The sequence below is a fragment of the Amblyraja radiata genome, chromosome 12, assembly GCF_010909765.2.
Source record: "Amblyraja radiata isolate CabotCenter1 chromosome 12, sAmbRad1.1.pri, whole genome shotgun sequence".
In the NCBI taxonomy this organism is placed as follows: Eukaryota; Metazoa; Chordata; class Chondrichthyes; order Rajiformes; family Rajidae; genus Amblyraja; species Amblyraja radiata.
The window spans coordinates 8,386,177-8,412,865 of record NC_045967.1 but is presented as its reverse complement, the minus strand read 5'-3'; the positions used below and the strand labels follow the sequence as shown (position 1 = coordinate 8,412,865).

Here is a 26,689-nt window from a genome sequence, read left to right as displayed (position 1 = left end):
GGTGGGCCGAAGGGCCTGTTTCCGCACTGTTTCTTTAAACTAAACTAAAACTAAGCAGATATTTAGAGACCTGGATGAATTAAGCGGGTCATGCAGCATCTCTCGAGGAGATCGGAGGAGAGTTTCCATACCTGATCAGCTGAGTTGGGAACAGGGAAAGTAATGTTTCAAGAACAAATATGACCCTGTATTGTTTTGGGCCGGTCTTCTTTGGTTTGACCCTAAAACATTTGTCCTCTTTTAGGTATTTCTAGTTCTATACAAACTTAACTCCCTTTCCCTTCCCTGCTCGAGGCTTTTGAAGGTGACCGTTGCAGTGAAAAGTAGTTGGCAAAAAAAATTATCAGGTGAAGTTTAGAGTTAAAAGATACAGCACGGAAGCAGGCACTTCCGCCTACTGTCCGCGCAGACCAGTGATCCCCGTACACTAGTACCATCCTACACACTAGGGACAATTTACAATGGATCTACAAACCTGTATGACTTTGGAAACCGGAGCACCCAATGTGGTCATGGGGAGAACATACAAACTCTGTAGAGATGGCACCTGTAGTCTGGATCGAAACTGGGTCTATAAAGCTGCACCCCTGTGCCACCCCAATATAAAGGCAGCGCCTGAACAGGGACTTGAACCCTGGACCCTCAGATTAAAAGTCTGATGCTCTACCGACTGAGCTACCCAGGCTGTTGTCATTAATGACGTGTAATTAGCACTCAGTAGTAAGTGCAGGACGATTTAACATGGCAGTCAGTCTGGTGCCTCGTCGACTGTATTTCTTCCTTCTTCACCTGGAATGACATTTCAGCTTTACCCAGAGCATGGATCCAATGATTTTCCTTTGAAGTTTGCTTTCGTTGGCAAATTAGTCATCTGTTCTTGAATTTCTGCCCAGGTTCCCCATGCTTTATGCTTTATTATAGCAGTGCCATGCCATAGGCATGATGAGCCCCCATCACCTAAATTTTGTGCTGGACTTTGTTAAGATCCAAGAAATCGTGCATGGAACATATTCTTTCCAAAAATTCATCCAAAATAAGCACAGCCAGCCCTCTGAGGGCATTATATAAAAAACCTGATACTAAAGGATCTAAAAGTGGGAATGTAGAATAAAAGGTAACCACTTACACCATTCCCAGTTCTCTCCCGGCAGCCTAACAAAGTATTTTCCCTCATTTGTCCATTCAATGCAAGAATAAAGACTGTTTAATTGTCATATGTACCAAAAACGGGACAATAAAATTCTAAAAGCCCTGTCCCACTGTACGAGTTCATTCAAGAGCTCTCCCGAGTTTTAAAAAAAATCAAACTCGTGGTAAGCACGTAGAATGAACGTAGCGGGTACGTCGGAGCTCGGGGACGTCTGTTAACGGCTCGTAACGCTAACGGCAGGAACTCGGGAAATGCGGTAAGCTCGGGAAGACTCGTGAAGATTTTTCAAGATGTTGAAAAATGTCCACGAGAGTCCCGAGTACCTACGAGCGGCCATTACAGTAAATCTTCGAGTTCGAATCAGGGCAAACTCGGGAGAACTCTTGAATGAACTCATATAGTGGGACAGGGCTTTTACTTGTAGCAGCATAACAGGTCTGTTAACACAGTACGTATCGATAACACAATAAACTAGAGAGTTCAATATATATATAAAGCAATATTAGTGCAAAAGCTTGAAGTCCCCTATGCAGTTTCCGGCTTGTAGTTTAGTTGGTGTTCACAATCATAATCACAATCACAATAATACTTTATTAGCCAAGTATGTTTTGCAATATATGAGGAATTTCATTTGCCAAGACAGTCATACAAATAAAAAGCAACAGAACACACAGAACACACTTTAACATGAACATCCACTACAGTGACTCCTCCACATTCCTCACTGTGATGGAAGGCAAAAAAAAATGTTCAATCTCTTCCCTTCTTTGCTCTCCCGCGGTCGGGGGCCTCGAGCCCTCCATTGACAGGATGATCTTGACTCCCATAGCCGGCGGCGTTTGGGCCCTCCGCGTCGAGGTGATCAGCTCCTGCATCGGCGGGATGTCACCTCCCCTGCACCGGCGATCGGACCCTGCATCGGGGCTGGTCGAGCCTCTGCGTTCATTGGCGCTCCCGACAAGCCTCTCCCGAGACTGCGAGCCCTTGATGGTAAGTCCGCGGACCATGGTTGGAGAGATCCCAGGCAAGGGATTGACTCCGATGATAAGTCCACGCCCAGCGGTGGCGCTCAAGGTCAGTCCGAGGAGGCCTCTAGCTCCATCGATGTTAGATCGGAGATATGATCCATAAAGTAATTGCATCTCCGGCAAGGTGAGAAACTGAAAAAAAAGTTTCCCCCAACCCCCTCCCCCCCACATAAAACAAACAGGAGAACATTTACATAAACTTTTAACACACACTAAAGATTAAAAAAAAGACAAAAAAAAACAGACAGACTGCCAATCGTTCGGCGCCCCCTGGTGGTTATTGTACCTTTGTAGTGTTTGTAGTGCCTTCCTGAAGACACGTTAATGTTGCATCCACTAGTCCTTCTTGCAAAGAATTACAGATCAGTGCTAGTCTCTGCTTGATTAACAAAAATGTCATCTCAACTTTCCAAGGACAACATCTGCTGTTCTGCCATTCTCGGCTTGCAGGTAAAATCTCTCGCCCTGAAACCATTCCCAGTAAACCTTGTGAAGGAAGGAAATGCAGATGCTGGTTTAAAGTGAAGATAGACACATATTACACTTGGGAAGCTTATAACCCAGCTGTATGACTATTGATTTCACTAACTTCAGGTAACCCCTTGCATCCACTCTCTCTCCATCCCACCCTCACCCAAGTCGTTGTGCCAGCTTCAAAGTCGTCCTGTTGAGTCTCATTGTCTGTAACTCATTTTCACCTAACACACAGCTACCAATGGCCTGTTTACTTTATCATCGTTATTTTTTTGTATATCTTTCATTCATTTGTTCTACATCTCTCCACATCACCGTCTATATCTCTTGTTTCCCTTTCCCCTGACTCTCAGTCTGAAGAAGGGTCCCAACATGAAATGTCACCTATTCTTTTTCTGCAGAGAGCCTGGGTAGCTCAATTGGTAGAGCATCAGACTTTCAATCTGAGGGTCCAGGGTTCAAGTCCCTGTTCGGGCGCTGCCTTTATATTGCAAGTTGACTCCCCAATCATCACATATATCCATTCATTCACACAAAAACATTAAATATAGATGTTGGAATAGCATGTTGTCCCATTTACAGGAAGGATTTTGAGGCTTTGGAGAGAGCGCAGAAGCCGTTTACCAGAATGCTGCCTAGATTAGAGGGTATTTATTATAAAAAGAGATTCGACCAATTGAATAATTTATTCTGGAATGTCAGAGGTTGAGGGGAGACTTGACAGAAGTATATAAAATTATGACAGGCATAGAGAGGGTAGAGAGTCAGAACCTTTTTCCCAGGATGTAGTGTAAGGGTAAAACTGAAGGGTTATAGTTATTAGCTAAGTTAGCAGCCCTACATTCCATAGCCTCTCGAAAACAAGTTTCCATACACATTATCTCCTCGCACGTGGTGGTCATTGCCTGGGGACGCAGTCTCCAGGGCCATGCTATGGGAAAGCGGAAACACTGGCAAACACAACACAACAGCAATAGTTGGGTAGACCCCCCCCCCCCCCCCCCCCCCCACCCCCCCCCCCACCCCCCACCCCCCACCCCGCCGCTAGTTGCGTAGAAACGTTGCAGACAAGGGGGGCTTATGATTGGCTCATGGAGGGGACAGTGCTCTGATATGAAATGCCATAAATAATGGTGTTGGGCGCCCTTTTAGTGAGAGAACATCAGCCTTGGACCGGCTCGCCAACGGCGCCAGGCGATCAAGAACGAAACAGCCTGTGGCGTGCTCTGATGCGCCTGTGTATGGGTGTATGTGAGTGTGTGTAGAAACATCCTATGGCGTGCTCTGCTGTGCACTCGGGGTTTGCCAGTGCGTTCGGGGATATTCGGGGATTCGTAAGTGTATGTGCCTTATTTAGCAGTGTAATAAATTACTGAGTGAATCAAAACTGTTATCTGACTGGTGATCTTGAACACAACATTTGGCGTAGTCGGCAGGATTCAGATAACACACATTAAGTTGTAATGGCAATTTCAAGCTTTTCCAATGTCCAACTTTCCATTGACATTACTCCACGGGTTGGTGGGAGTGATCGTACGCAGACAAACAAAAACGGATCTTCCCGTCGTTATTTCCAGCTTAATTAGTTCTTTATTGAAGTAGTTGTACAAACAAAAAAAATGAGCATACCAGATCCTCATTATTCTTATACAAATTGTAGTTTTCCGTTCTTACTATACTGGTAAGAACTGTTTTCTCTCCAAATCCTGTGGCTGGTCTGATCTGGTCAGTCCCTCTTCCTCGATCATATATGTCACGCCCTTCTACATATCAAAAGCCCACCCTCAAACGTTCAAAATAACACTGCTAGAAATATCTAGATAAAACAATATAAGATGCTAACAGAAACCAGCTTAAGCATGAATGGCTCCTACATACCGGCCCCTAATTGTTCTACGTAAATAACGAAACAATTACCAATAGAAATTAAAAGGTGCTATAAAAGCTTAACACATTATCAAACACAAAAGATATACACTATGTGTTAGCATTCGAACTTCTTTAGTGATTCTTCAATCTTCTTCTTTGGCTTCTTGTTTGGCTTCATGTTTGGCTTCTTGGATTAGACATATCTTAGTTATAGGTCCTACCAAGATATTGTTCTTAGTCTGAAGTCGTACTGTACGCACAAGATCTTGGGCATCATGTATGATCTCCAATATTCTGCTCATTAGCCAGGAGCTTCGTGATGCAGCTGAATCAACCACCAAAACGATGTCACCTGGAATAAAGCTTCTTCTTACCCTCGACCATCGTTGTCGTTCTTGGATTAAAGGCAAGTATTCTTGTGTCCACCGTTTCCAAAAAAAGGTCTGCCATATATTGTACCTGTCTCCATCTGCGTTTAATGTACAAGTCTTCCTTCACAAAAAGTCCAGGTGGAAATATTGGCTTGGTCTTCAACAGAAGAGATGGTTTGGTGTGAGTGCTTCCAGGTCCCCTGGATCATCAGAATTCTTGGTAATGGGTCGATCATTTAAAATTGCTTCAACTTCACAAAATTCACTTTGCAATCCTTCATCGTCCAGCACTTGTTGTTTAAGAACAGAGCGCAGCATATTTCGAACCATGCAAATCAATCGTTCCCAAACACCGACGTGATGGGATCCTGCTGGGGATTAAAGTTCCACCTTATCCCTCGCTAAAGCATGGCATTCTGGATCTTGTTCTGATTCAAGCCATTAAGTGCTTCTCTCAAATCTCTTTCCGCCCCGATAATATTTGTGCCATTGTCTGATCTTAAAGATGAAACTTGACCTCGTCGACAGAGGAATCTTCATAAGGCATGAGCGCAGGAGTCTGTGTCAAGTGTAGATGCAACTTCAAGATGTACTGCCTTGCTCGCCATGCAAGTGTAGATTACACCATACCTTTTAACTAGACCGTCCTCTCTTAACCTCTATAGGACCGAAGTAGTCTACTCCTGCATCTGCAAATGAGGCTTATCAGGTAGAATCCTCTCCAGAGGCAAGTCTGCCATTTTCTGTTGTCCAACAGTTCCCCGCTGTTGTCTACACACAACACACTCATTTATGACCTCTTTTGCAGCGGAGTTAGATTTGATAATCCAGTATCTTTTATGAAGACAAGACAGCATATGATTTCTTCCTCCATGTCCGAGCTATTCATGGATATGTCATAACAGTAGTGTTGATATGTGAAGGTCCTTCAAGAGAATAATAGGATGTTTGGCCTCGTCAGGCATTGCTGGTCTATTCAGGTGACCACCTACTCTTAGAAGTCCATTCTCCAGCGCTGGATCTAGCTTGTACAAATGACTGCTTCTTTTGAATCCATGTTTACCAGTTGCTAATGTTGATAGTTCTTCTTTGAATCTTTGTCTTTGACAGAAAGAGGTAACCTCGTTTTCTGCTTTGAGAAGATCTTCAGGACATGTACACTGCCCGCGGAGTGATGCTTTAAAGACTTGCATCTCTCTATTAACCTTTTCCTTTAGTTTGCCAGGATCTTTTTTCAAAGATACCTCTTGCAATCTCCTTTCTTTTTCGAGTAAACAACAAGAACACTGTCCTTACTTTAAGAAGCCAAGCTACCACAGCCTTCAGCTTCCTCCATGATGAGAAATAGGTAATTAAATAATTTGTTGAGTCCAATGGATCCTTGACAATGATGCTCACTGTGATGTCTTGCTTGATTCCCGGATCATTAGCAGAGATTGTAGATTCCAGGTTCTTTGGCCACTCTCTGTGGCTTACAGAGAAACTCTGGTCCCTTGATCCATGTCTTACTGCTTAAGAAGCGTCTGCTGTTAGTTCTTTAGAGGCTTCATCTGCAGGATTTTCCTTTGTGCCAACATATCTCCACTGCAATACATCAGTAGCATCCCTTAAAAAGGAGATGTTTGCTACAAATGTTTGAAAGTGTTGGTTTTGTTGTTGATGTACTTAAGCACCGTTGTGCTATCAGTCCAATAGATGGATTGCTCCAGTAGAAGCTATAATTCCTTTAGCAGCATTATGTCAACTCTGACAGCTGTATCTCCATTCTGGGAATCATCATTTGTTTCAATAGTACCACTCTGGCTTTTCCCATTATGAATGCAACATGCACTTCTTTGTTATCATCTTCCAGTCTTAGATATGAAACATTACCGTAGCCACTTTCGCTTGCGTCTGAAAAGTGGTGCATCTGTGCCAATCTAATTTGACCAAAGTTTGCGGGCTTCATGGACAGGTCCACTTTAAATTCCAACATCTTGTTGAGATCTGCTAACCATCCTGTCCATCGCTGAGAGAAGGTTTGCATTATGCTCTCATCCCGTCCAAGTTTTTTTCTTGCAGAGCTCCTGCGTAATCAGCTTGGCTGGCAGTCAATGATGCTGGAAATCCCAAAGGGTCGTATATAGAGTCAACCATGAACAAGATGCCTCGTCTTGTGTATGGTTCTTCCTGTACCACAATCCTGAACTTGAACACATCTGCTTCAATGCACCAGTGCAATCCCAGTGCTGTTTCCATAGGCAGACTGTCTTTGTCCAAGTCCAACTCCCTGGTCTCCTTGGCTCTGTTTACTTGTGGAATAGATGCCAATACAGCACAGCTGTTGCTGATCAACTTTGACAGCATGAATCCTGCCATTTGGCAGAGGGAAGTCAGGTGTGTTGCCATTTGAATTGCTTCCTGTTCTGAAGGCATGGACTTTAAACAATCATCTACATAGAAGTTGTTCTTTACTGCAATGAGCTTTGTTGTCTTCACCAGTCTTCCTTAATGTAGAGTATGCATAACTTGATGATGACAGCATGAATCCTCTGGCTGCTACAAATGTGAGAAGTGCATCCAGGTAGAGATCCTGAAGGACCGTGTTGGGGAACTGGAGAAGCAAGTGGATGACCTCAGGTTCATCCGAAAAACGGAGTCGTTCCTCGACAAGTCCTACAGTAAGATTTTTACACCTAAGGTACTGGAAGAGAGAAGGTGGGAGACGGTGAGAAAGGGAGGGAAACATGGAATGCAAAGGTCCCCGGGTGTTGTACCGCTTGTGAACAGGTTCACCCACTTAGAAGCTGTCGGGACAGAAGACATTATTACACTGAGTGGCAGACTGGCTTGCGAAGCAAAAAGGACTGTTGAACCAAAACCAAAGAGGCCAACGTCAGGCAACGCCATTGTAGTTGGAGACTCCATTGTGAGAGGTACGGACAGGGGTTTCTGCGGCAACAGACGGGATGCGAGGATGGTGTGCTGCCTTCCTGGTGCCAGGATCCAGGATGTCATGGACAGAGTGCAGAAAATTCTCAAGGGCGAAGGTGAACATCCGGAAGTGGTAGTGCATGTCGGCACAAATGATGTCGGAAAGAAGGGGATGAATATTCTGCAGCGTGACTTTAGAGAGCTCGGAAAAATGCTGAAAAGCAGGACCTCCTGGGTTTTTATCTCCGGTTTTCTTCCAGTTCCTCATGCTGGCGAGAGCAGGAACAGGGAGATACGGGACCTGAATGTGTGGCTGAGGAACTCAGATTCAGATTCAGATTCAGATTCAACTTTAATTGTCATTGTCAGTGTACAGTACAAAGACAACGAAATGCAGTTAGTATCTCCCTGGTAGAGCAACATAGAATATGATTTCAATAAATAAATCTTTTTACATGTATACAGACATAGTGTTTTTCCTGTGGGAGGAGTGTCCGGGGGGTGTGGTGTGGGGGGGGGGGGGGGGGGTGATTGGCTGTCACCGAGGTACATTGTTGAGTAGAGTGACAGCCGCAGGGAAGAAGCTGTTCCTGGACCTGCTGGTGCACGGGGCAGGGATTTAGATTCTTAGATCACTGGGATCTGTTTTGGAGTAAGGGGGAACTGTACAAAAGGGACAGATTGCATCTTAACAGGTGGGGGACCAGCATTCTGGCAGGTTTGCCACTGCTACACGGGTGGTTTTAAACTGAATAAAGGGGGTGGGGTGTCAAATGGGATAGTCGAGGATGGTGTTAAAGGGAAAGAGAGTAAAGGGATAGTTAATGACCCCGGAATTAATGGGAAAGAAAGCTCACAAAGGGATAGGAGAGTATGGCTAAGTGTAATAGGGATCGATGTGAAAGGTGAGATGCGTAAGGAATTAAAAGTATTGTATATGAATGCGAGAAGTATAAGGAGTAAAGTAGATGAGCTTGAGGCTCAGTTAGAGGTTGGTAAATATGACATTGTGGGGATTACTGAGACGTGGCTGCAGGAGGATCGCGCCTGGGAACTTAATATTCAGGGTTATACACCCTATAGAAAGGACAGGCAGGTGGGCAGAGGAGGGGGGTAGCTCTCCTGGTGAGGGATGGAATTCAATCCCTTGTGAGGGAAGATATAGGGACTGATGAGGTAGAGTCACTGTGCATTGAGTTGAGGAATTGTAAAGGCAAGAAGACACTAATTGGTGTTATTTACAGACCCCCAAATAGTAGCCGGGATGTAGGGTGTAAGTTGCAGCAGGAGTTAAAACTGGCATGTAACAAAGGTAATGCCACTGTGGTGATGGGGGATTTCAATATGCAGGTAGACTGGGTAAATCAGGTTGGTTCAGGACCCCAAGAAAGGGAGTTTGTAGAATGCCTCCAAGATGGATTCTTAGAGCAGCTTGTAATGGAGCCGACCAGAGAAAAGGCAATTCTGGATTTAGTGTTGTCCAATGAACCTGATATGTTAAGAGAATTCGAGGTAAAGGAACCGCTTGGAGGTAGTGATCATAATATGATTAGTTTTAATCTGCAATTTGAGAAGGAGAAGGTTAAATTGGAAGTGGCAGTGATGCAGTTGAACAAAGGGGACTATGAAGGCATGAGAGGGGAGCTGGCCAAAGTAGGCTGGAAAGGGATCCTAGCAGGAATGGTGGTGGAACAGCAATGGCAGGAATTTCTGGGCATAATCTGGAAGACACAGGATCATTTCATTCCAAAAAGGAAGAAAGATTCTAAGGGGAGTAGGAGGCAACCGTGGCTGACAAGAGAAGTTAGGGATAGAATAAAACTAAAAGAAAAGATGTATAACACAGCAAAGAGTAGCCGGAAGCCAGAGGATTGGGAAACTTTCATAGGACACCAGAAGGAAACAAAACGGGCAATATGGGCTGAAAAGATGAAGTATGAAGGAAAGCTGGCCAGGAATATAAAGAAGGACAGTAAAAGCTTATTTAGATATGTTAAGGGAAAAAGAGTAGCAAAGTCAAATGTGGGTCCCTTGAAAGCAGACACGGGTGAAATTATTCTGGGCAACAAGGAAATGGCAGAAAAGTTGAATAGGTACTTCGGATCTGTCTTCACTAAGGAAGACACAAACAATCTCCCAGATGTACTGGAGGACAGAGGATCTAAGGGGGTAGAGGAACTGAAATAAATTTTCATTAGGCGAGAAATAGTATTGGGTAGGCTAATGGGACTGAAGGATGATAAATCCCCTGGGCCTGATGGTCTGCATCCCAGGGTCCTCAGGGAGGTGGCTCTAGAAATAGTGGACGCATTGGCGATCATTTTCCAATGTTCTATAGATTCAGGATCAGTCCCTGTGGATTGGAGGATAGCTAATGTTATCCCACTTTTCAAGAAAGGAGCGAGAGAGAAAACGGGGAATTACAGACCAGTTAGCCTGATTTCGATGGTGGGAAAGATGCTGGAGTCAATTATTAAAGAGGTAATAATGGGGCATTTGGATAGCAATAAAAGTATTGGTCCAAGTCAACATGGATTTATGAAAGGGAAATCATGCTTGACTAATCTTCTGGAATTTTTTGAGGATGTGACAAGTAAAATGGATGAAGGGGTGCCAGTTGATGTAGTGTATCTAGACTTTCAGAAAGCCTTTGATAAGGTCCTGCACGGGAGACTGGTGACTAAAATTAGAGCACATGGTATTGGGGGTAAGGTGTTGACATGGATAGAAAATTGGTTGGCAGCAAAGAGTAGGAGTGAACGGGTCATTTTCAGAATGGCAGGCAGTGGCGAGTGGAGTGCCGCAAGGCTCGGTGTTGGGGCCGCAACTGTTTACCATATATATTAATGATTTGGAAGAGGGAATTAGGAGCAACACTAGCAAGTTTGCGGATGACACAAAGCTGGGTGGCAGTGTGAACTGTGAAGAGGATGTTAGGAGGTTGCAGTGTGACCTGGACAGGTTGAGTGAGTGGGCAGATGTGTGGCAGATGCAGTATAATTTAGATAAATGTGAGGTTATCCACTTTGGCGGCAAAAACAAGGGGGCAGATTATTATCTCAATGGGGTTAGGTTAGGTAAGGGGGAGGTGCAGTGAGACCTGGGCGTCCTTGTACACCGGTCACTGAATGTTGGCTTACAGGTACAGCAGGTAGTGAAGAAAGCTAATGGAATGTTGGCCTTCATAACAAGAGGATATCAGTATAGGAGTAAAGAGGTTCTTTCTGCCGATGTATATGCCTCTGGTGAGACCACATCTGGAGTATTGTGTACAGTTTTGGTCTCCTAATTTGAGGAAGGACATCCTTGTGATTGAGGCAGTGCAGCGTAGGTTCACGAGATTGATCCCTGGGATGGCGGGACTGTCATATGAGGAAAGATTGAAAAGACTAGGCTTGTATTCACTGGAGTTTAGAAGGATGAGGGGGTTCTTATAAAATATAAAATTATAAAAGGACTGGACAAGCTAGATGCAGGAAAAATGTTCCCAAGGTACACAAAAATGCTGGAGAAACTCAGCGGGCGCAGCAGCATCTATGGAGCAAAGGAAATAGGCGACGTTTTGGGGCCGAAACCCTTCTTCAGATTGATAGGGGGTGGGGGGGGGGGGGGAAGAAGGAAGGAAAAAGGGAGGAGGAGGAGCCCGAGGGCGGAGGGATGGGAGGAGACAGCTCAAGGGTTAAGGAAGGGGAGGAGACAGCAAGGACTAGCAAAACTGGGAGAATTCAACGTTCATGCCATCGGGACGCAAGCAACCCAGGCGGAATATGAGGTGCTGTTCCTCCAATTTCCGGTGTTGCTCACTCTGGCAATGGAGGAGACCCAGGACAGAGAGGTCGGATTGGGAATGGGAGGGGGAGTTGAAGTGCTGAGCCACCAGGAGTTCAGGTAGGTTATTGCCGACTGAGCGGAGGTGTTCAGCGAAACGATCGCCCAACCTCCGCTTAGTCTCCCCGATGTAAATCAGCTGACATCTAGAGCAGCGGATACAGTAGATGAGGTTGGAGGAGATGCAGATGAACCTTTGTCGCACCTGGAACGACTGCTTGGGTCCTTGAATGGAGTCGAGGGGGGAGGTAAAGTGACAGGTGTTGCATTTCTTGCGGTTGCAACGGAAAGTGCCAGGGGAGGGGGTGGTTCCCAATGTTGGGCGAGTCCAGAACTAGGGGCCACAGTCTTAGAATAAAGGGGAGGTCATTTAAGAATGAGGTGAGAAAAAACGTTTTCACCCAGAGAGTTGTGAATTTATGGAATTCCCTGAGGGCAGTGGAGGCCAAATCACTGGATGGATTTAAGAGAGAGTTAGATAGAGTTCTAGGGGCTAGTGGAGTCAAGGGATATGGGGAGAAGGCAGGCACGGGTTATTGATAGGGGATGATCCGCCATGATCACAATGAATGGCGGTGCTGGCTCGAAGGGCCAAATAGCCTCCTCCTGCACCTATTTTCTATGTTTTCTATGTTTCTATGACACTGCTCCACAAATAATAATAATAATAATACATTTTATTTATTGGGCGCCTTTCAGACATCTCAAGGACACCTTACATAGATTAACAGGAATATAAACATATAATCAGAAAATAAATAATAAAGACATCACAGAAACACAAATTAAAAACAGAATTCAGTCCAAAAACAAAAAAATCAAAAACTCAATGTGAAGAGAGAGCAGCGGCAGCTAAAGCGCGCCAGCGTCCACTCTCCCTTCACGGCAGCCATCTTGGACAAAGACTAACAGGATTACCTTACAGACAAAAAATCATTCCCCCACAATGGATACCACTGTGGGGGAAGGCACAATGTCCAGTCCCCACCCCAAGTTCACCCAAAGTCAGGCCTATTGAGGCCACCGCAATTGCCTTTACGGAGGCCCGATGTTCCTGGCCGTTCTCACCGGGTGGTCTTGCCCCGGCGTCGGGAGAGTCCTCTCAGAGGCTGGGCCACCTGGAACGGCCGCTTTCTAGCTGGAGACCGCGGCTTCCGAAGCCGACAAGGCCGCGCCGTTTGGAGCTCCCAGGCTGCCGATGTTGAAATCGGCGCCGCCCGCTGCGCTCCGCAGACCCGCAGCCCGGAGGTGTTGAACACGGCAGTCACAGCTCACCGGAACTCCAGCACGTCGATCCAGCGCGGCGACCCAGGCAAGGCATCGCCCGCTCCGCTCCACGATAGCGCTCCAGCGCTGTGCCACCACAGAGGCCGAGGTGCTGGGCGGTCCCCGCCAGGAAGCGGCGCTCCAAGCCGGCTGGTAGGCCACGAGGACGGGTCGACGGGGCAGCCCGGAGAAAGAGCTGCCTCACCGACCAGGTAGGGACCTAGAAGTAAAATTGACCCCTACCCCACACATTAAAAAGTCCATATCTCCAGACATCACTAAACAGGACTCATAAAAACAAAAAAAAAACGAGTTAAAACGGACGGCTGCTGGCTAGCAACCGTTCCTCAAGATAATAATAATAATAATAAATTTTATTTATGGGCGCCTTTCAAGAGTCTCAAGGACACCTTACAAAAATTGAGCATGTAGAGGAAAAACATGTAAGGGGAATGAAATAAATAGTAGAGACATGACTAGTACACAAAGTAAAGACAGAATTCAATACAAAACACAGTATGAGGCAATTAATGCACAGATGAAAAGGGACGGGGACGTGGGGCTAAGGATAGGCAGAGGTGAAGAGATGGGTCTTGAGGCAGGACTGGAAGATGGTGAGGGACACGGAATTGCGGATCAGTTGGGGGAGGGAGTTCCAGAGCCTGGGAGCTGCCCTGGAGAAGGCTCTGTCCCCAAAACTGCGGAGGTTGGACTTGTGGATGGAGAGGAGACCGGCTGATGTGGATCTGAGGGACCGTGAGGGTTTTAGGTGGAGAGGAGGTCAGTGAGATATGGGGGGGGCAGATGGTGGAGGGCTTTGTAGGTGAGGACCAGGATTTTGTAGGTGATCCGGTGGGAGATGGGAAGCCAGTGAAGTTTTTTGAGGACTGGAGTGATGTGATGCCAGGATTTGGTGTGGGTGATGAGTCGGGCGGCTGCGTTCTGGACCAGTTGGAGTCGGTTGATGTAGGTGGAGCTGATGCCAAGGAGAGGTGAGTTGCAATAGTTCAGTCGGGAGGAGATGAAGGCATGGATGAGTCTTTCAACAGCGGGCGGTGTGAGAGAGGGTCTGAGTTTGGCGATGTTGCGGAGATGAAAGAAGGAGGTTTTAATGACATGGCGGATGTGAGGCTCAAGGGAGAGGGTGGAATCAAATATCACGCCAAGGTTGCGGGCCTGGGGAGATGGGGAGACAGTGGTGCCGTCGATGGTGAGAGTGGGGTTATTGATTTTGCTGAGTGTGGAGCCTATGAGGAGGAATTCTGTCTTATCGCTGTTGAGTTTGAGGAAATTTTGTTGCATCCAGGTTTTTATAGCTGACAAACAGGATTTGACATGGGAGAGGGGGGGGGGGGGGGGGGGGGGGGGTGGTGGGGGGATTTGGTGCCAAGGTAAATCTGGGTGTCATCAGCGTAACAGTGGAAGTCCAGATTGAAGTGGCGGAGTATCTGACCAAGGGGGAGGATGTAGATAATGAAGAGGAGGGGGCCGAGTACGGAGCCTTGGGGAACGCCTTGAGTGACTGCGGCTGTAGCAGAGGTGTGGTTGTGGAGAGAGATGAAGTGGGATCTGTTGGAAAGGTAGGAACGGAGCCAGCTGAGTGCAGAGCCTTCAATGCCGAGGTCTTTGAGTCTGGTGAGCAGGATGTTATGGTTCACTGTATCGAAGGCTGCGCTCAGGTCAAGGAGAATGAGGATGTTGAGGGTACCAGTGTCAGCAGAGGTGAGGAGGTCGTTGAGGACTTTGAGGAGAGCAGTTTCTGTGCTATGGAGGGGGCGAAAGCCAGATTGGAGGGGTTCAAGTAGGTTATACGCAAGGAGGTGGGAATGAAGTTGCGACGCAACGATACGCTCCAGGGTTTTTGAAAGAAAGGGGAGGATTGAGATTGGGCGGTAGTTAATGAGAGAGGAGGGATCAAGACCAGGTTTCTTTAAGATTGGTGTAACGGCAGCAGTTTTGAAAGCGGAGGGGACAATTCCTTGGGACAATGAGGAGTTGAAGAGATTAGTGAGGTAGGGGCAGAGAACGGGGAGGCAGGACTTCAACAGGGGAGTGGGGAGAGGGTCGAGGGAGCAGGTAGTGGGTTTGGAAGAGCTGATGAGTTTGGAGATTTCAATAGGGGTGACCAGGTCAAACTGGGAGATGAAGCAGTGTGGAGGAGGGGTAAGGAGGTCAGTGGAGTTGTTGAAAGGAGGGGCCTTGGTAGGTGGTGGAGTAGATGCTGGGGAGTCGGGTACAGGGGATAAAGATTGATAGATGGTGCTGATTTTATCAGCGAAAAAGTGGAGGAATGAGTTGCAGAGATCCGGAGTAGAGGTAGGGAGAGTGTTGGCTCGAGGCTTGAGGAGGTTGCCCACTGTGGAGAAGAGGGTTCTGTGGTTTAGGCAGGGATCGGTGAATATGGGGGAGAGGTAGGCAGATTTTGCAGCAATGAGAGCATCTTTGTAGTCAGTGAGGTGGAGTTTGTAAGCTTCAAGGTGGACTGTGAGAGATGATTTCTTTATAAGTCGTTTGAGTTGGCGACCAGTCTGTTTCAGTTTACGAAGTGCAGGTGTGTACCAGGGTGAAGATGTGTTGAAAGTTACGGTTCTTGTTTTGAGGGGGGCCAGAGTGTTGAGGGAGGTAGACAAGGTGGAGTTAAGATGGTTTGTGAGATCATCAGGTGAGATGGGGGTTGAGTCCAGGGGGAGAGTGGTGGAGAGCAGGTCAGAGAGATGGTGGGAATCAATGGATTTTAGATTACGGAAGGTGATTTCTCGGAGGAAGCGGGGGCGAGGTGTCGGAGAAGGGATGGTGAACCATATAAGCTTATGATCAGAGAGGGGGAAGAGGCAAGGATGGAGGTCGAGTACCGGTTGATTTGTGGAGCAGACCAGGTCAAGGATGTGACCTTTGTCATGGGTGGGAAAGGTGACGTGCTGAGTGAGAGAGAAGTTGTCCAGTAAAAAGGCGAATTCAGATGCAAGCTTGCAGGTGGGGGAGTCCATGTGAATATTTAAGTCACCAAGTAGCAGCAGACGTGGGGAGAGGGATGAGGCAAGTGTGAGGAGTTCAGTGAAGTCAGATAGGAAGGAGGGGTTTGGTTTAGGTGGCCAGTAAATGAGGATGACTGTCATGGAGGAAAGATGGCTCCTCCTCCTCGTACAAAGACGTACCTTCATCCGGTATTCAACAAGACCTTGCTGTACATCACCCTCAGGCCACTACAGGAACCGCAGGTAGTCAATATGCTTTTCTGATACCTTGAGCTGATGAAACATTGCTTTGATATCAGCCATCAAAGCAACCGGTTCTTGTCTGAATCTGATGAGATCTCCAATGAATGAGTTGGTAATGTCTGGACCCTGCAGCAGTTGGCAGTTGTGATGCTCATTTGAAGACTGCCCCACAGTCAATGACCACCTTTGCTTGAGTGATGCACCCCATGGTGTGGGATGTACCAGAGCTCTCCATCACTTCGATTCAGCTGGCCCATTGGTACCATTTCAGCATAACATTATCAATCATTTCTGAGAGGAAAAATGTATATTCATCATGAATGTTTTATTCTTGCCAAACCTGTGCTTCAAGCTCTGGATGCGCAGCACAGCAATGGAACAGTTATGCCGGAAACTGATGCGTTCTTGTTTGAAAGGTAATTCTAGACAATAGTGTCCATCTATCATCTTCACTGAGTGATTCATGATATCCAAGAACTTTACCTCTTCTCTGGACATTTCTTCCCCATCCTTGCTGGTTCTTTCACTGAAGTCGTGATTTTATTGCTTGACCAGTGTCTCCTCTAAGTTTACGGTAGATATTCGATTGACAGCAGCAGCAGGGCAGCCATTTTCATCCCTGCTTTCGTTGTCTCTTATCAGGGGACAATAGATGACCCATCCGAGTAGGGGGCTCATGGCGAATGGTCCATTCCCTTGGCTGTTGACCAGTTCCCAAGGTTCCAATACCTTTGAAGCATTTGTTCCGATGAGTAGGTTGATGCCAGAGTGTATTTTAGGAATCTTGATATCTTTCATGTAAAGCCATTGCTTTGGCTCTTCCTGGCTGGGAATGTTTAGATGAGAAACAGGCATAGTCTTATTTGTGAACACATCAGATAGTTGTATAAAATAGTAAGATTAAACGAGAACTTACCAGTTTGAAGTTTGATCTTGATTTTATGAAGAGTTACGATGAGCGATTACGTGAAGAAGGGCCGTCCGTCTGCGTACGCGTCAATCTTCAAAGCAGCGGTGTTAAATCACAGATAACAAAGAAGACCTGAGAATAGTAAGATTGTGAAAAAACTAGAACTTCCATATGACCTTGATAATATGAGGGTGGGAGCGGTGGGCACGTAATCGCTCATCGTAACTCCTCATAAAATCAAGATCAAACTTCAAACTGGTAAGTTCTCGTTTAATCTTACTATTTTACTTCGGAGTCACGTGAGTGACTACGTGAAGATTTCAAAGCTCTGTGATTTTACGCCGGTTACGAATCCAGGCGTCACTCACTGAATGGATTGACCATGGATGAGAGTATTATTAAAGCATTCAGACATAACGTAGTTAGTAACGACACTGATGCTTTAAAATAAAGAAAAATAAATGTTTTATTAGCTTCCCCTCCAAACCTGTGGGAAAACTAGGTAACAGAACTTAAGATGGCACGAGCAAATACCCCTGGTCCGATTACGGGTTTGTTATAAAACCGCTGGAACGTTCTTTCGTTCCCCCTTCCTGCAGCTGCTAGGATGTCATCAAGGGGCACTTCCATCATTCTTGCTGCCGACGTAGATGCAGCCCTGGTGGAGTGAGATTTAAAGATATGAGTATTTATTCCTGCTACCACCATTACCTCCTTTAACCATCTGGAGATAGTTTGTGTTGACACCTTTCGGTGTGGTTTCTTGTGGCTGATGAAGACCGATTGTTCTGAGCCTCTGAGGTTCTCCGTGACTCTCAGGTGGTGGTGTAAATGTGTTACCACACACAATCGTTGGTCCTCTGGACATGCCAGGAACTGGATTTTCATCCCTGGCATTCCTGGCCTGCTCTGTTTGATCAGGTCCTTAACAACGAATGTTATGTTATTCGTGTTGCTGGTCATGTAGTCCAGTCGTAGTTTTTGTAGTGTCTGGACTCTTTGGGCTGTTATTAGCGCCATCAGCATAACCACTTTCAATGTTAGTTTAGACAAAGATAAGGCCGTTGGCTGTCCCCACTGATGAAGTAAGGTCAGTACCATGCTCACATCCCATGTGTCCGAGTACCTAGGCCTTGGGGGTATCGAATTGTAAATTCCCTTCATGAATTTTATTACGAAGGGGTGCGTTCCTATCGGCCCGTGCCCTGCCTCCAGTGTCAGATAGGAGGATAGTGCACATCTGGCACTGTTGATTGCGCTATAACTTAATTTATAGTCATAGTACAGGGCTGATAGGAACTCCAAGACATCCGTTATCCGAACTGTGTTGTATGCTATATCGTTTGCATGGCAGAAAGTTTCCCACTTCTTAATATGAGTGGCATACTGTTTTTTGGTACTGTCCCTCCATGCCTTCGTGATGACATCCACAGTTCGTTCGGATAATCCAATGTCTTGAAATGGCCTCCACAGAATCTGCAAACCAACAAATCAATCCGGTCAGAAAGTGGATGGTTGCTCCCTGAAACTGGGTTAACTAGGAGATCTCTCCTCTTAGGTACAACCATTAATGGCTGGACTATGATCCCCAGTATTTTCGGGAACCAGGCTTGTGTAGGCCAATCTGGTACTACTAAAATGCCTGTGGCTTTGTCTTGCTTGATTTTAGTCAAGCATCGGTTTATGAGGCAGAATGGTGGGAATGCATAAATATACATTCCTCCCCAGTTTAGGGAAAAGGCATCCACTGACTCTGCTCCTGGGTCTGGCTCCCAGGACACATATCTGGGTAATTGATGGTTTAATCTAGATGCAAACAATCTGGAGTGCCAAATCGTATAGTTATTTCATTAAATACCGTATGATTCAACATCCATTCTATATTATCATTAAACATTCGTGACCTTGCATCTGCCACCGTGTTATATCTTCCTGGTAGATATACTGCCGTGACCCAAATATCCCTCTCGATGCACCAGTGCCAAATGAGGTTAGATAATCTGTCACAGGATACAGATTTTACACCACCCATGTGATTGATATATGCTACCGCAGTAGTGTTATCAATCTGAATTTGAACATGCACATGTTGCATGTTGTTACAGAGAGACTTGAGTCCATATTGTGCCCCCAACAATTCTAGGTAATTGATTCCATATAGTTGGAGTATAGTTGACTCTTGCTCATTCCATCTGCCTCCACAGCTCCTGACTGTGTTTGTGGCTCCCCATCCTAAACCGCTTGCGTCGGTTTGGAGAAACACTGATGGGCTCTCAAGTAAGATTTTTCTTGAGCTGAGTCTTATGTTTGCCATCCACCATTGTAGTTCAATAATGGCTTCAGCTGGTAACCGCATTGATTTGCCAAACTGACCTGCATGCAATTTCAATGCTCGTTCCTTTGCCCGCTGTAAATGCTGGTAATGCAAAGGTCCGTAGCGTACTGCAGGAAAGGCAGCTACCAATTTGCCAATAGCACTTGCTGTTTGTTTGATAGTTGGTTTGTGTTTTTCTATCAGATCATTGCAGGCTTTCCTCAAGTCTTTTTGTTTGCCTTTAGGCAAAGTCACCAACATGGTTACTGTATTAATAGTAAATCCTGGATAATCAATTACCTTGGTAGGAGTTAATTTTGATTTTACAGGATGGATTAGGAACCTAAGTTTTTCAAACAGGGTTTTGGTTGCCTTGACTGTTGCTTCCGCCAATTCTTTGGTGACTCCAAAGATGAAAATGTCATCCAAATATGCCATGACTATGTGATTTTGAGATCTTAGCAGCCCCAGAATTGGTTTCAGTAATTTGGTAAACAGTCTAGGGGCTGATGTCAACACATTTGGCAGAGCCTTGTATTCCCATGATTGACCCATCCAGGTAAACTTCAAATATCTCCTATACTCTTTGTGAATAGACACCGAATAGTATGCATCTTTGAGGTCGATGCATGCCATATAGCCCTTTTTGGAAACCAACTGAGTTGCTGTTCCAAAATTGTCCATTTTAAAGTGTTTGTATTGCACATATGTATTGAGTTCCGTAAGATCCAAAATAATCTGGATCCCTCCATCTTTTTTCTCTTTTGGAAAAATATTGGATATAAATTGGTGAGGTTCTGTGTATGACCTTTCAATAACATTATTGTCAGATAGCGTTTCAATTTCTTTTTTGTATATTCATTGTCTCTTTTTGGGAAAAGACATATGTGCGAGTATTAGAATGTGTTGGTGGTGGTGATAAATTTAAATTGAACTCAATTTTGAATCCTTCTATACTGTGCAGTATGAATGGATCCTTAGTAACCCAACACCATTCTTTTAAGAAGTATTTCAACCTTCCCCCCACCTGTAAGGGAGGTTCGTTTGGTATGTTCCCTGAGGAACTGGTTTGACTTACCTCTGTTGTTACTGGCGGCGTGGTGCTGGCTTTCGTCCGCGAGGTTTGGGGAGCAGAGCTGGTGGTTGCTCTCTCCTCATCCTCGCTGTCGGCCTGCTGGGGCCTGCCCCTCAAAAAGACCTTGACTCAGGGGTGAATCTTCCTCCGGTGCCTGGCTCTCTAGGTGTAAAACGCCGAGAGCTGTAGGGGTGGAATCTCGTGGATGGGCCCCTGGGTGTGGCCCGACCTCTTGTTATGAGGCGCACGGTTTTTGCCTCATCATCCAGGTCCCGTACCTGTCTAGACAGGTCTTCCCCAAACAGGTAGTTTGCGGGCTGGATGTCGCTAGCTTTGCAAAGAGCTGCAAACTTCGAATTTATTGCTGGTTTTATAGCCTCTTTCCGAATGCAGTTTATTTCGAAACGGGCATTACATAGCAGTGCCATGGTATCCCGCTCCCGCTCAGTGAGGAGGCCTCCTTCCACACCTCCTGCAAACGAAGTGATTCCAGACCCCAGCAGGTTTAACACTTTTTGGAACTTCAGTTCCTGGTTCCTGATGATGGGACCTATTTGCCCCCAAATTATGCGGTTCACCACTTGTACCTTGAGGGAAGCACAGTTAGATGGTGGGGGGTACCTGTTTAGGGTTTCTTCCATGACAAGATCCTTGAGTTGATGAGATGCCAAGTAGTTGATGTTACTTGCTAGGTCTTCATCCAAGGGTGCTCCGAGTGATGTGGAGATCGCAAATTTAGTTGATTGTAGAGGTACTTCCTCCAATCTCCCCTGGGAGTGTTCCCCTCCTGTGCTTCCAAACTCTGAATCCGGGTAATCCCCGTATGCACTTCCCCCTTCCATGGGAAAGACATATTGCTGCCCAGAGTATGAGGCTGCTGGCACGGTCTGTAGAAGGGACTCGTGCTGATATTGCTCCTTTCTCCGGAGTTTATCATTGTGGAGCAGCTTCTCCACAAGCTGCTCCATGTGGGATAGTCGTCATCGGACGCTTCCCGATGAGGGAGGGTATCCCTCTTCCCCGGACTCATCCGAGTCTGGCAGACTTATGGGTGGCTTTACGTCCCGCCGGGACCACCACGGTGCTTTTCTCCTGCACCAAGTCTGCTGCTGCCGGTTCTAACGCCGGCGGCAATGTCGGCGCGAATGACCGTCGTCCGCTAACGGGAATGCTGCGGTCTTCGGCAGCCGGTTTCCCCGCGGACCTTCTCTTCGACATTTTTGGGGGTTCTGAAAGAAAAATACTTCCTTAGCCCGAACGGAAAGCGCAGGGTAAGTGGTTCAACTTTTCTTACCTGCCGCCTTTTTAAAATCCCAATGGCTGGGAGGACGCAGTGCCTCCCGTCCGTTGCGCGCGTTGCTTTCAGACGTAATGACGCACACGCAGACGGACGGCCCTTCTTCACGTAGTCACTCACGTGACTCCGAAGTAAAATTGTCTTTGGCCAGATTAGAGGGGCGGAAATCTCAGTGGGGGGGGGGGGGCAGGGGACACACGTCTCCCCCCCTGTTTTGAGAAGTGGGGGACGATCCCCCCCCATTTTTTTAATCCGGATTTTAAAACCCTGTGAAATTTCCGCTTTCCGCGAGACAGTGTGGGTGGGACTGATGATCGAGGGCGCCGATTGGACGAGAGAGACATTGGTCAGCAGGCAATGGGGGCGGGACCATGATGATTTAGCGCGATGATTGGAGGAGGGAGGTGTCGGGCAGAGGCGGAAGTAGGGGGGTGGGACTGAGGATAGAGCGTGGTGATTGGAGGAGGGAGACACTTGTGGGGCAAAGATCAGAGCGGAGCTTGAATTGCATGCCCAGGTCAAGAGAAAAACACTCTCGGCAGCCCTGGACACAGACCTGCGCCTCATCTGCAGCCAGGATCGATCCCGGGTCGCTGTGGCACCACCACTGGACCATCCCCGTCCCCACCCGAGTGCCCCTCCCCCCACGCCCGGGGGTGGCTAGAGACGTCGGAGTCAGACGGGAGCGGTGCCCTCAAACCCACAGCCAACGCAGAGAAGCAGCGCTAAACCCAGCTCAACTCTGCCTGCCAACGACGGCCCAGGTTTACAGCCAGTGCGGAGAAGCAGCGCTAGCTCCATGGCTCCTGACTGGTATCCCGTCCAGGCAGGGCTGTAGGTTAACCCGGCGAGACAGGCAGAGTTGAGCTGCATTTAGCGCTGCTTCTCCGCGCTAGCTGTGGGCTTTATACAATTTTTTCGGTGACTGCCGGCATTAGTCACTAATTACCGTCCATAGGGCCCATGGCTGAAGCCTCCAAAGCCGTGTGTGAGTGAGTGTGTGTGTGTGGGTGTGTGTGAGTGTGCGCATGCACGTGTGGACAGCAAGAAATTGTGTCCCCCCTGTCCCCCCCATGTTTTGATAGCGATTTCCGTGCCTGCTGGTAAGATGGAGAAGATGCAGACTTCATCACTGGCCTCAATACGCGCACACATCTGGGATGGGGAACCAGCATCACTCACAGTTAGCTTATCATTCTGCTCTGCATGTCCGGCTTCTTTCTGTGTTCTTCTGTTCAGTGTGAAATATTTCAGGATGATCTTGTTTGCACACATCACCAGCCATACAACTCTTGCAGTCTTTGGCCATGTGCCCTTTCTTCAACCATACAAAGCAGACTCCCTTCTCCTTTAAGAAGACTAAATTTTCTTGGGCTCAAGTATATTGATCCATGCATTGACTGCTGCCAGCTCCGTCTGTAATTCATGCCATTCCATCTCAACTTTTTTCCTTGTGCCTCAAGCTAGGCATTGGCTGCTGCCAACTCAGTCTCTCTTCTTTTGAAATGTTCCTTTCAATTCCACCGGGTGGTGCCGCGTGCGTTGGCCTCGCCAGCAGCTCGTGTGTTTTTTCGACTTTTTTTTGTTATTTTTAGTGTTTCTAAATGTATGTTTTAATGTTTCTCGGTATGTCTGATGTGGGGGGGTGGGGGAGGGGGGGAATAGGGGGAAACCGTTTTCAGTCACTTACCTCGACGGAGACGCAACGTTTTTCCATGTCGCATCTTTGCCCCCCCCCCCCTCGCGGGCCAACAACGGGAGAGGAGGGGGGGGGGAGAGGAGAGGGGGGGAGAGGAGGGGGGGAGGAGAGGAGGGGGGAGGAGAGGAGAGGGGGGAGGAGAGGGGGAAGGAGAGGGGGGAGGAGAGGAGGAGGAGGAGAGGAGAGGGGGAAGGAGAGGGGGGAGGAGAAGGGAGAGGAGAGGGAGAGGGAGAGGGAGAGGGAGAGGGAGAGGGGAGAGGGAGAGGGAGAGGGAGAGGGAGAGGGAGAGGGAGAGGGAGAGAGAGAGGGAGAGGGAGAGGGAGAGGGAGAGGGAGAGGGAGAGGGAGAGGGAGAGGGGCGGAGAGAGAGAGGGAGAGAGAGAGGGAGAGGGAGAGGGAGAGGGAGAGGGAGAGGGAGAGGGAGAGGGAGAGGGAGAGGGAGAGGAGAGGGAGAGGGAGAGGGAGAGGGAGAGGGAGAGGGAGAGGGAATGGGGAGAGGGAGAGGGAGAGGGAGAGGGAGAGGGAGGGAGAGGGAGGGGGAGAGAGGGGGAGAGGGGAGAGAGGGAGAGGGAAAGAGGGAGAGATGGAGAGAGAGGGGGAGAGAGTGAGAGAAAGAGGGAGAGAGGGAGAGAGGGAGGGAGAGGGGGTGAGAGGGAAAGATGGAGAGAGGGAAAGAGGGAGAGAGGGAGAGAGGGAGATGGAGGGAGAGAAAGAGAGAGAGAGAGGGAGAGAGAGAGAGAGAGAGAGAGACAGGGAGAGGGGGAGAGAGGGAGAGGGGGAGGGGGGGGGGGGGGGGGGGGGGGGGGGGGGGGGGGGGAGGGTGGAGGTGGAGGTGGAGGGGGGGGAGAGGGAGAGGGGGAGGGGGAGGAGGAGGGGAGGGGGAGAGAGGCTTTTTACTTCAACCCAAACAACCATTTGCAGTGCCTTTTTACCATTTTTTGATTTTCAAACCAAATTAAGGGTACTCACAGTGCTGTAGACATTTGTCCGTGTCATTCAAAGCTCTGATTGAGGCACACCACTTGCAGAGACTGATTGAGGCACACCACTTGCAGAGACTGATTGAGGCACACCACTTCCTGGTTTTATAGTCCCTCCCCCTCCCTCCAGCAGGGTCAGCAGAGAGAATGGGGAATGTTGTAAAAACATTAATATATCTGTCAATTTTCATCGACGGGAAAAATCCTCGGCACACACGCGGCGGAGGGGGGCTCTGAGAGAGGTGGCCAAAAATGACGGCCGTAGGTGGTGGCGTACTCTCGGAAACCGCAGCACAGAAAGCCAAAACCGGTCAAGAACAGAGTTTTAGTAATATAGATAGATTTAAGATGACATCGGATGGAAGCTGCATACCAAATCTCGTTGCACTTATGTGCAATGACAATAAAATATATTATTATTGTTATTATTATTATTATTATTATTATTATTATAATTATGGACAGCTGCTCTAACTTCTAATATCACCAGGTATTTCCAGACAGGCTTGGCATCCCATCAATCTTTAGTACACAATCAAACGGGTGGCACGGTGGCTCAGCGGTAGAGCTACTGTCTTACAGTGCCAGAGTAACCTGGTTCAATCCTGAGTACGGGGACTGACTGTATGGAGTTTGTATGTTCTGCGTGCGACCTGCGTTGGTTTTCTCTGAGATCTTCGGTTTCCTCTCACAATCCAAGATGTAGAGATTTGTAGGTTAATTGCCTTGGTATAGAAACATAGAAACATAGAAAAAAGGTGCAGGAATTCGGCCCTTCGATCCAGCACCGCCATTCTTTGTGATCATGGCTGATCGTCCCAAATCAATAACTCGTGCCTGCCTTCTCCCCATATCCCTTGATTCCACCTGCCCCTAGAGCTCTATCTAACTCTCTCTTAAATTCATCTTAAATAGTAAGTAAGTAAGTAGTAAGAAAGTAAGTAAGTAAGTAAATATTATTTATATAGCACGTTTAAATCTACTCGTGTTGAAACCAAAGTGCTTTACTTAGAAGAAATAATAAAGTTTCTGTACATCCATAGAAAAATTAAAAATCAGAAAAATGCCACAACACATTATAGAATTCAACATGAACGTCCCCCCACAACAGAATCAAAATTTTCCGCTATGGGGAAAGGCAACAAAAAGTTAAGTCCTCTTCCTCTGTGAAACACCCGAGGGCGGGGCCTATCTGTGGCCTCCTCAGCCAGTCCGATGTTTTCAGGCCCTCTTTGCCGGAAAGCTGGAACTCCGGCGTCGGGTAAAACACTCCTCCGCGGCTTGGAAAATGTCTGGAGCGACCGCCTCCTCCCCAGAGACTCTGGCGCCCGTAGTCCTAAGGCCGCGTTGGCTGGAGCCCCGTCTCTGGCGATCTCGGATCCCAGGCTCCGCGGTGTTCCAAATCCAGTGCCGCCCGCGGCTGGACGCTCGCAGCCACAGCTCCTCGGATGTTGGAGTTGGCGGTCACCGCACTCCGGAGCTTACCGCATGGCGACTCGGTAAGGCATCGCCCGCTCCGTGTTGGTATCCCAGCGCTGTGCCGCCGCCGAAGCTGTAGTCCCGGCTGGTCCCGACAGGAAAGGCCGCTCCAGTTTTAATGGTAGGCCGCGAGGAAGGGGCGAAGAAGCAGCTCGGAGGGAAGCCGCCTCCTCGACCAGGTAGGGGACTAAGAAATAAAGTTTCCCCCTTCCTCTTCCCTTCCCCACCCACCACATAAAGACCTCCAACTAACATTTGTTTTTTGACAGGACTAAAAATAGAAATAAAAAAGGGTGAAAGTGTGGACTGCAGGGAGAGCAGCCATACACAACGGCGCCCCACTCCTGCAGTCTACCATCAGGGTACATTGTCTCTAGTGTGTGTAGGATAGTGTTAGCGTGCGGGGATCGCTGGTCAATAGACAATAGACAATATACAATATCTTCAGGAGCAGGCCATTCGGCCCTTCAAGCCAGCACTGTTATTCGCTGTAATCATGGCTGATCATCTACACTCAGTACCCGGTTCCTGCCTTTTCCCCGCAACCCCTGACTCCGCTATCTTTAAGAGCTCTATCCAACTCTCTCTTGAAAGCATACAGAGAATTGGCTTCCACTGCCTTATGAGGCAGAGAATTCCACAGATTCACAACCCTCTGTGTGAAAAAGTTTTTCCTCATCTCCGTTCTAAATGGCTTACCCCTTATTCTTCAACTGTGGCCCCTGGTCTGGGTCTCCCAACATCGGGAACATGTTTCCTACATGTAGTGTGCCAAACCTTTAATAATCTTATATGTTTCAATAAGATCGCCTTCTAAAT

At 47.5% G+C, this 26,689-nt stretch overlaps 2 non-coding genes across 2 annotated transcripts; one reads left to right on the top strand and one right to left on the bottom strand.

Moving 5' to 3' along the window:
• Positions 1-612: 612 nt before the first annotated feature.
• On the bottom strand, positions 613-685 carry trnak-uuu. Its single transcript has one exon. It is a non-coding gene; the product is annotated as a tRNA-Lys (tRNA).
• A 2,371-nt stretch (positions 686-3,056) lies between these two features.
• Positions 3,057-3,129, top strand: trnae-uuc. Its single transcript has one exon. It is a non-coding gene; the product is annotated as a tRNA-Glu (tRNA).
• The last annotated feature ends 23,560 nt before the right edge of the window (positions 3,130-26,689 follow it).